Source organism: Gossypium arboreum, chromosome 11 (genome assembly GCF_025698485.1).
Source record: "Gossypium arboreum isolate Shixiya-1 chromosome 11, ASM2569848v2, whole genome shotgun sequence".
In the NCBI taxonomy this organism is placed as follows: Eukaryota; Viridiplantae; Streptophyta; class Magnoliopsida; order Malvales; family Malvaceae; genus Gossypium; species Gossypium arboreum.
Genome location: NC_069080.1, coordinates 18,248,907 through 18,259,716, shown reverse-complemented (window position 1 = coordinate 18,259,716; position 10,810 = coordinate 18,248,907). Strand labels below are relative to the sequence as shown.

Here is a 10,810-nt window from a genome sequence, read left to right as displayed (position 1 = left end):
TGAATGTGATAGCTATCTTGTTCAGAGTTATATTTCCAAAAGATATTGTACTAGAATAGGCAGGATTTGTTGTAGGAAGGAACATTACAGATAATATTATCATAGCCCCGGAAGTGATCCACTTTATGATAAGTAAACAAAAGAATAAAAGCTAGATGGCATTAAAAACTGATCTTGAGAAAAACTATAATAGAATTAGTTGAAAGTTTATTGATGTTTCTTTATAGGCAATAGGTATTCCTAATTTCCTTTGCAATGTTACTATGTTTGTTATTATGGGTTCTTCCATGCAGGTATTGTAGAACGGGGTCCAAACTCAAAAGTTCAAACTAGTAAAAGGTATTTGTCAAAGGTGTCCCTTGTCACCATACTTGTTCGTTCTCAACATGGAATGGCTTAGCCTTAGTATTACATCAATAGTAAACTTAAGACATTGACGTCCAATCTGCCTTTCACGTCCAGGTTCGTCTCTGTCACATCTATTTTTTACAAATGACTTGGTTATTTTTGGACATGTAGATATTGAACAAGCCAGGAGGATTAAATCGATATTGAAATAGTTCTGCAATTATTTGGGCCATCAAATCAATTTAATGAAGTCAAAGGTTTACTTCTCCAATGGGGTTAAGGATGGGTTAAAGTATCACATTTTTTAGCTGCTTGGTTTTTAGAGAGTATCAAATCTTACAACTAATTTGGGTGTGCTTTTATTTTATGAAAGGGTAACTAATAGCTCTTTGAGATTTGTGGTGGATACGGTTTGAGCTAAGTTGCAACGATAGGATGCTAAATAATTATCTTTAGCAGGAAGATTTACTCTAGCTCAATCGATCCTACTTTCGATTCTCAGCTACTTTATGCAATTTTGATAATTCTGCAAGGGATCTGGGAGGAGATTGATTGCATGGTTCGAAACTTTATTTGGGGTTCCTTGAATGAAGGGAAGAAGTTGGCTCTGGTAAGTTGGAACTCTATTTGTCAACCTCGCTCTTGTAGTGGCCTTAGGTTAAGGTAAATGAGGGATCAAAATACTTCGTTCATGTTTAAATTGGGCTTTAACTTAGCTTCTAACTCATCTGCATTGTGGGTATGGGTATTTCAATCTAAGTGTAGGATGAAGAAAGATCTGTCGGACGATATTGCTAAGGATAAGAGCTCCTTTTTATAGAAGGGACTTTCTAAAGTTTGGCCTCTATTTCGAGAAATTTGTTCTAGTCAGTAGGGAATGGGAATAAGATTACATGCTGGCATGGTCATTGGATTTTGGGTGTTGGATCATTGGTTAATCAAATTCCTTAACATTCTAATCTTGATTAGTGTGCACCATTAAAGAGTTGGTAGTTGAGGATGGGTCATGGAACCTTAATATGTTTAGATTATGGATTTCAGAAAAGATTATTAAACATATAGTTAGTATTCCTATTCCGCATGATTTAGTGGGACCTAACAAGATTACATGTGTTAGAATTAAGTGACCCAAATTCTTATTTAAATAAAATACGATGGAAAATAAAATAAAAGTAAAATCCATATAGAACTAGACTTCTTTTATTTTATTTTAGAATAAAGTTTTTAAAACCTTATTAAACTCCATCTATTTTATATTGATTAGGATAAGGTGTTTCAATCCTACTAGAATATGGCTTTGCAAGCCTATAAATAGACATAGTCTATTCCTCTTGTATTTGAGTAAAAATTTTTCGACATAATGAATTTTCTTCTCCTCTTGCCGTGGTTTTTTTCCGAAAGGGTTTCCACGTAAAATTTATGTGTTCTTTATTTTATTTATTTTATTCTATTTTATTTTTCACAAATTGGTATCGAGCTTCCGGTTATTCATCTCGATCACGGTAATGGCGTCTTTGAAGTATGAAATTCATTGTTGGATCGCAACACCGATTTGCGTTGTGGCAAATTAAGATGCAAGCGCTTCTTGCACGATGGATCTAGAGGATGCCCCGCTAGGATAGATAAGATGCCTTCGACATTAATGATGAAGAGAAGAAGCGTAAGGATCGAAAGGCATTAACACAATTACATCTCGCATTTGTCCAACGAAATTTTGCAGGATGTGATGAAAGAGAAAACCGCCACGCATTATGGAAGAGGCTAGAACAAATATGTATGTCGAAAACTCTAACAAGCAAGTTGCATATGAAGCGGTGTCTTTATGCTCATCGTTTGGAGGAAGGTGCGTCAGACACGAACACTTAATGTTGTTTAAAGAAATTCTCTCAAACTTGGAGGCCATAGAGGTTCAAGATGATAAGGAAGATCTAGGGTTGATTCTACTTTGTTCGTTGCCCCGCCTTATTCAACCTTTAGAGACACGATTTTATATAGCCATGAGTCTCTCACAGTTGATGAGGTTTATGATTCTTTAACCTCGTATGATAAGATGAAGCATCTTGTGGTTAAACCCAACTCTCGGGAGAGGGTCTCATTGTTCGTGGGAGACAAGACCGAATGTTGATGATGATCGTGGTAGAACACAGAACGGAATCCTCGTGGTAAATCTAAGGGTAGATCGAAATCTTCAAACAGAGGTAAAACTTGCAACTTCGCAAGAAGAAAGGGCACATTAAATCTGAAAGTGCTATAAGCTACAAAATAAGATTAAAAGGAGGTCATGAATCAAAAGGAAAACAAATGAAAATTCCTGAAGCCGATGTTGTAGAAGACTACAATGATGGTGAACTTCAAGTTGCTTCATCAATGATTCTAAAGTAAGCGAGGAGTGGATACTTGATTCAGTCTGCACCTTCCACATGAGTCCCAATCGGATTGGTTTACAACTTATGAAACAAAGATTCAAGGTGTTGTTTTGATGGGAAATAATGCTTCATGTAAAATCGCAGTGTTAGAACAATTAAAGTTAAGATGTTTGATGGAGTTGTCGAACACTTAGTGACGTTCGGCATGTTCCGAATTGAAAAGAAATTTAATTTCGTTGAGTACTCTTGATTCAAAAGGTACAGATACACACCTGAAAGTGGGGTTTTAAAGATTTCAAAGGGTCCTTGTTGTGATGAAAGGGCAAAGAAAGATTGCCAAGTTATATGTTTTACAGGTTCTCTCATTCTCGGTGATGCAATTGCCGCTTCTCTTCCTTGTCGATGATGATATTACTAAACTTTGGCATATGCGCCTAGGGCATATGAGTGAGAATGGCATGGCGAATTAAGCAAAGAGGACTTCTTAATGGGCAAGGAATTTGCAAACCGAATTTCTGTGAGCACTTGTGTTTTTGGGAAGCAAAAGAGAGTTCGATTCACTAGAAGAATCCATAACACGAAGGAAACGTTGGAGTATATCCATTCGATCCGTGGGGCCGTCCGAGTGCCTTCGAGAGGTGGAGCTAATTATATGCTAACCTTTATTGATGATTTTTCCGAAAAGTTTGGGCGTTCTTCCCAAGCGTAAAAGCGATGTTTTTCCACATTTAAGTCTTGGAAAATTATGATTGAAAAACGACGGAAAAGCAGATAAAATACCTCCGCATGCATAATGGCTTAGAGTTCGCTCGATGAGTTTAATAGATTGTGCAAGTCGGAGGATCATGAGACACTTGACGTTCGTCATACTCCACAAAGAAAGCGGCGTTGCGAACGAATGAACAGAACGATCATGGAGAAGGTTCGATGTATGTTGTCAAATGCCAACTTACCAAGTCATTTTGGGCGTAGCGACCTCTCATCGCATGTTTTTGATCAACCGATCTCCATCCATTGCCATTGAGAAAAAGACTCCACAAGAGGTATGGTCCGTAATCCCGCTAATTATTCTCGATTTAAAGATTTTTGGGTGTCCTGCGATGCTCATGTTGATAATGGAAAATTGGAACCGAGATCCATTAAATGCGTTTTCTTGGTTATAAAGTGGTGTAAAAGGCTATAAGTTATGGTGTCCTGAAAATAGAAAAGTTGTGATTAGCAGAGATGTTGTTTTTGATGAAACTGCTATGCTACCTAACTTATCTCTTAAAGACTCTTCCAATAAAGAAAACCAAAAGCGGTGGAGCATCGATTAATACGTAATCAACTCCTCAAGCCAAGACAAAATTGAGAATAGAGTTGCTTCTTCACCGCAATACTCTATCGCCAAAAACAGACAAGAAGAGAAATTAAACCTCCAAAGAAGTATGCCGAGGTTGATCTAATTGCTTATGCTTTAAATGTGGTGAAGATATAGATGCTAATCAAGAGCCATTTAATTATTCTGAGGCGATTAGTGTGAAGACTCGAAAAAGTGGATGTTTGCTATGCAAGAGGAGATGGAATCACTCCACAAAAACAGTAACATGGGATCCTCAAAAACTTCCTAAAGGTAAAAAGGCATTCGTTGTAAATGGGTGTTTAAAAGAAAGAAGGGACTCAGGAGTTGAAGAACCCGGATATAAAGCAAGGCTTGTTGCAAAGGGTTACATCAAATTCCGAGTGGACTTCACAGATGTGTTCTCTCCAGTTGTTAAGCATAGTTCGATTCGAGCTTTGCTTGGTATTGTGGCCATGCATGATTTGGAGCTTGAGCAGTTAGATGTAAAACCGCATTTTGCATGGAGAACTTGAGGAAGATATTTACATACAACAACCGAGAGGGTTTTATAGTCTCGAAAAAGAGGACTATGTTTGCTTGCTGAAAAAGTCCCTTTACGGTTTGAAACAATCACCAAGACAAAGGGTACAAGAGGTTTGATTCCTTTATGACTTCTCATGATTTCAAAAGAAGTAGTTTTGACAGTTGTGTCTACTTTAAGAAAAATAAGGATGGTTCTTTTGTGTATCTACTTTTTATGTTGATGACATGTTGATAGCAAAGAAAAGATAAAAGAGAGATAAGAAAGGTTAAAGCCCAACTAAGTGAAGAATTTGAGATGAAAGATTTAGGACCAGAAAGAAGATACTTGGTATGGAGATTCTCGAGATAGAAAAGCAAGTAAATTGTACCTAAGTCGGAAGGGTACATTGAGAAAGTTCTTTGCGAGTTCAATATGCAGAGTGCTAAGCTCGTTAGTACTTTCATCGGCCTTATCTCCTCAATCGATAATGAGATTGAGTACATGTCACATGTTCCATACTCTAGTGCAGAGGATCTCTCATGTATGCTATGGTTTGTTCACGCCCGATTTATCATATGCAATCGGTCAGCTTAGCGATACATGGCGAATCCTCGGTAAAGAACACCGGAAAGCGATTCGGTGGATTTTAAGATACTTACGAGGCACTACTAATGTTTGCTTACGCTTGGAAGAACTAAAGATGGAGTTATAGGGTATGTTGATGCTGATTTTGCTGGAGACCTTGATAGAAGAAGATCTCTCACAAAGTTACGCCTTTACAATCGGAGGTTGTGCAATTAGTTGGAAAGCCACTTTGCAAACTACGATCGCTTTGTCTACCAATCAAGTCGAGTACATGGCGATTATCGAGGCTTGTAAAGAAGCTATTTGGTTGAAGGGACTGTTTAGTGAACTCAATGAAGACCTTCAAATCAAGACAAGATTTTGTGACAATCAGAGTGCCATCTTTCTTACAAAAGATCAAATGTTTCATGAGAGAACAAAACACATTGATATTCGGTATCATTTTGTTCGTGATATTATTGCTCGTGGTGATATTGTTGTGAGCAAAATTAGCACTCATGAAAATCCTGCAGATATGATGACTAAGTCACTTCCTATAACCAAGTTTGAGCATTGCTTAGACTTGGTTGGTGTTCATTGTTGAAGTTAAACCCTTAAGGGTTTTTGGAAGAGGTGAAGAACTTGTTTATTGAAAGTTCGCGATGAAGAACTTGTTCATTGAGAATTTGTGTCAAGGTGGAGATTGTTAGAATTAAGTGACCCAAATTCTTATTTAAATAAAATACGATGGAAAATAAAATAAAAGTAAAATCCATATAGAACTAGACTTCTTTTATTTTATTTTAGAATAAAGTTTTTAAAACCTTATTAAACTCCATCTATTTTATATTGATTAGGATAAGGTGTTTCAATCCTACTAGAATATGGCTTTGCAAGCCTATAAATAGACATAGTCTATTCCTCTTGTATTTGAGTAAAAATTTTTCGACATAGTGAATTTTCTTCTCCTCTGCCCGTGGTTTTTTTCCCGAAAGGGTTTCCACGTAAAATTTATGTGTTCTTTATTTTTATTTATTTTATTCTATTTTATTTTTCACAACATGGATGGGCACACCAACGGGTTTCTTTACCTTCAAAAGTGCTTACTGGAAATTAAGTAAGAGGTCATAGGACATTAAGAATGTTGCTTGGCGTATTCCGTGAAAATTCAATGGACCGAGTGAGATTCTTTATCTAGCTTGTTTTCAAACAAAGGTTACTCACTAACATGGAACGAGTGAAACAATATGTTGGCTCTTGTGCCTTATGTGAACATAATTTAGAAGATATTTTACATGCCATCAGAGATTGTACACTAGCAAAAGAAGTTTGGGGATAGATAATACCACCGGATAAAAGAAATGAGTTCTTCTCAAATAACTTGAATGAGTGGCATAAAACAAATTTGCAGAATCATCACAGTTGAGGGGTGGGAGACGTCGAATGGCCAAGTCTGTTCGGTCTTATTGCATGACGCATTTGGAAAAATAGAAATCTCATTGTTTTTCAAGGAAAACAATAAAAAGTGCCAGTGAAACAGTCAAAAACCCGTACAATTGGGCTAAGTAGTTTGTCTTTTTTCATAATGGTGGACAAGCTAAGTGGAAAGAAGCTAGCTCAGTAATCCTTTGGAAGGATAGTTGGGTTCAATTAAATGTTAATGGTGCTGTAAATGTGGAATCTGGTTCTACTACATCAGGCAGGTTCTTAAAAGATCAAGGAGGTAAGTGGATCTTAGGCTATAACAGATGCTTGGGAAATTGGTCAATATTTGAGGCTGAACTTTAGGGAATCTTAGATAGTCAAAATGCTTTGTTGAGTAGAAGGTTTGATAGAGTCTTGATTTAGATTGATAGTATGGAAGCTGTGAAGGCTATTCAAATGTTTACCAAGACATCTTTGAATTCTGCATTGATCAGGCAGATTCAATAGCTATTGATGAAAGTTGGGAATTGGCTTTTATAGCAACAATGACGCTAATTGTATAGCTAAAATGACTTTTGATAGAGAAAATAACTTCATTATTATGGAAGAATCTCCACGGGGGATATCTCATATCTTAAGTTAATGTAATTTTGTCTATTTCTTATTCACTAAAATAATAATGATGATAAATGATAGTTATTTTTGAAATTTTATTGTATAAAGCATTTATTTAAGTTTAAATATGTTTTAAATTTTTATACTCTTCATACATTTAATATTTATTTTTCTTAAATAAATACTCCTTTATTCTTAATCTTTAAATTTATTCAAGAATTGCTTCAACTTATGATGTATGGTATTTGTTTCACCTCTCCAACCGTAATCAAATATATTTATAAAATTTGATATAAAAATTAGTTGAAATTTTGTTGAAATGATAAAGTAAAAATGTTGAAAATTATTGTCTTTGGTTCAAATATAATTATATGTATATTTTCTATTTTTATATAAAAGATATAAAAATAAAATATCCTCAAAATAATATAATTTATTTGTAAAGTAATGGCATTTTAATCACTACTCAATTGAGTTAGTGTCTGATTGACTCGTGACACTAACTCATTAAAGTGCTTAGTATATAACTAGGGCAAAATCGAAAAAATTTTTAGGGGGCTGAAATAATTTTTAATTGCTTATATCTTTATAATTTTTAAAAGATTAAATTAAATTTTTATCATTTTAAAGGGGTCAAAGTGTAATTTTACCTTTATTAATTTAAAATTTAAATTTTTTTAAAGGGCCTAAGGAAATAATTCTCTATTTTAAGGGAGCCAAGGCCCCAGTTAGCACCCCTAGATACCCCACTGTATATAACTAGATTATGGTACAACCATAATATGTGTGAAAACAAAATTATGTAACAAATATATTTATAAAAATTGATATAAATAACAAGTGAAACTTTGGTTGAATAGCAACGTACAAATGAGAAAAACTAAAATTTGTATGAATTTCAAATTTGATTACATGTGTTATTTTTTATATAAAAGATATAGAATGACAAAACCACACTCAAAATAATATATTTTACTATATAAAGTGACAATATTTTCATCTTTTTCTGATTGAGTTGGTATTTAGTTAATTCATAAAATCAAGTCAATTAAAAACGTTATAATAAATTAGAATTTATCATATCCAAAGTATATGTAATAAATATAAAAAATATATAATAATAAAAAATAATTTTAATTAAAATGATAAAATTAAAAATTAAATGTTACAATATTAAAAATTATAATTATAATTTTAATAAATTTTTAACGAGTTGGTGACGTGAGACACAAATTGAATACAATTTTTAAATATAACCATATATAGATATAGAGACATAAATGAAATAATGCTACATCACATGTGACTGTCTCTTTAGCTTTAGTTTTAAACCGCACGCACGGTTGAAGGCCCTTAATGACAAGGAGGGAGGGATGTCCTACCGCCGCTGCCAATAATTCTAGTCTACCCGGACCAATCGGTTGCACGTGCAATTACCACTCATTTATTTATTTTTCGTTTTTATTTTTTATTTTTAATAAGAATATTACTTTTATATTTATTTTAATTGGTATCATCACGTATTATTTGACTTTGTATTGTTAAAAATAAAATAAGTTTTAATCCACATATGGGTTTTTAAATTTTATTTTTTGTATCTTATTAGTTCAATCGGTAGTAGAATCATTTAATCTATTTTAAAAGAATATTTAACTAATAAATTAGTACTTGAATTAAATTTTTCTTAAATTAATATTTAATTTTTTTGTCACAAGTGTTATATAAACTATTTTTATGTTACTCATTTTACACCAAAATATTATATTTATTAAAATTTTAAATTAATAATAAATCGTCAGATTGTAAATGGGCAAATTTGCCCAAGCTCACTAGAAACCCAAATATATATATAATAATATAAAATAAATAAATAAACTTAAAACCCAAGTTTTATAACAGTCCAATTACATTGGCCAATAATAAGCCCTATTACAAGCCCAAAGACCCAAAACAGTCCCTGTGGCCCAAACCAGTGGCCTAATATTTAAAACGAGCCCAAACGGCCCTGAAGCCAAGCCAAATCTCGGCAAACCCTAGGGCAAAGGGGTCCTCGCGCCGCAGCCTTCACAAGCAGCAACCACATCGCGCCACGCCCACCCTCCGTACGATGCCAGCGTCTCAGCAGCCATGCCACGCCCAAACCATCGTACCTGAGCACGCACCCGTACCTGCAAGAAGACAAACAAAATAACAGCAAATAGGAAAAAGAATTTGTATTCGTATTTTTATTTTTATTTTTGGGATCTTTTTGATTTTGTTTCGGCTATAAAAGCCATGTAATAGCCTAGGCATTTTTTTTGACGCAACCAAAAAAAAAACAAAAATACAAACACATATTGTAAGAACACGCATAGAACACAATCAATCGAAAAGCAGAGAAGGTGGTTTTCCCTCTTCTCTTAATCCCCTGTTCTTATACCTATTTCAGTTGATTCGTTTTCATTTTACATCAAAAAAAAAGAAGGGTAACGCCTTACCTTGAAAACGCGCCACGAGATCCCTTCCTCTTCGCCGGAATCGAACTGTAGAGGGGGTCTTAAGGCTGAAACAGGGACTCCAAGGTTCGAACGGCTTAGTCTCCATTCATGGTGGTAGACCGGAGTCAAGAGGAACTCTTGGGATTCGGCTAAGGAGCAAAAAGAGGGGAGGTTAATGTTCTGCTAGGGTTCGGATGAATGAACCCATATTTAGCCTTTTAAAGGAGCAAAAACGGCGCCGTTTGGGCCAAAGGTAATGGCTGAAACGACGCTGCTCGACACTCGCCGACGACCCGACCCGATAGCCCTTGGGATCCGCGCGTTTTCGTGGTGAGGGGTTAATTGCACATTAAACCCCTCCCTTTTTGCGCCGTGTTTAAATCGGCCCATCTACGCTTCTTTCTCGTTTTTTTTTTAAATTTTCTCCTATAATTTGCGCTATTTTGCGATCTAGTCCGCGTTCGTATGCAGTGTTTTAGGGCCTAGACTTATTCCATTTTGAGCCCCTATGCTTTGTACGCTTTGCACTTTAGTCCTCTTTTTGTTTATTTAGTTTATAAATTACCCCTTTTGTTTGGGATTGTTTCTAATTAAATCCTTTTTCTTTATAGCATTCTTTTCTCGGTTACTCATTTGTACATTTTAATCCATCTTATAATCGCTTTTGTTTCATTATTTTTTATAATATTGCCATAATATTGTGTGTATTTTCTATAAATGTTTTACACTTCGTTATATATACGTATCTATGCATGCTAATAAGTTAATTTCGTTCTATGTACACTATTGATGGCATTTTATTCCCTGCATGTCTTTGAAATTTTTACCTTGGCGCGTATTTTTATTATCACATCTCATCCTGCTGTTTGTTCTACATATTTTAAATTATTATATTATATATATATATATATATATATATATATATATATATAAATGAATATTATTCAGCATCTATATTTGATTTATATGCGTATGTCATTGAATCCATGGTATTTTATACTTGTAATGCTCCTTACATGTAAGTATGTTTTAAACCTATTACGTATATAATTTATAATAAAATCAATTTAGTCCTATACATGTTATTATCTCTATGTTATTTTACGTACATTTTCTTTCAAGTTTATATGTATATATATACACACTTATTATTTTAATAGATTCTTTATCT

At 34.3% G+C, this 10,810-nt stretch overlaps 1 long non-coding RNA gene across 1 annotated transcript; it reads right to left on the bottom strand.

Moving 5' to 3' along the window:
* Nucleotides 1–9,033: 9,033 nt before the first annotated feature.
* On the bottom strand, nucleotides 9,034–9,825 carry LOC128283523 (uncharacterized). Its single transcript, XR_008273883.1, has 2 exons — nucleotides 9,640–9,825; nucleotides 9,034–9,330 (listed from the first exon to the last, which is right to left on the bottom strand). It is a non-coding gene; the product is annotated as an uncharacterized LOC128283523 (long non-coding RNA).
* Nucleotides 9,826–10,810: the final 985 nt, after the last annotated feature.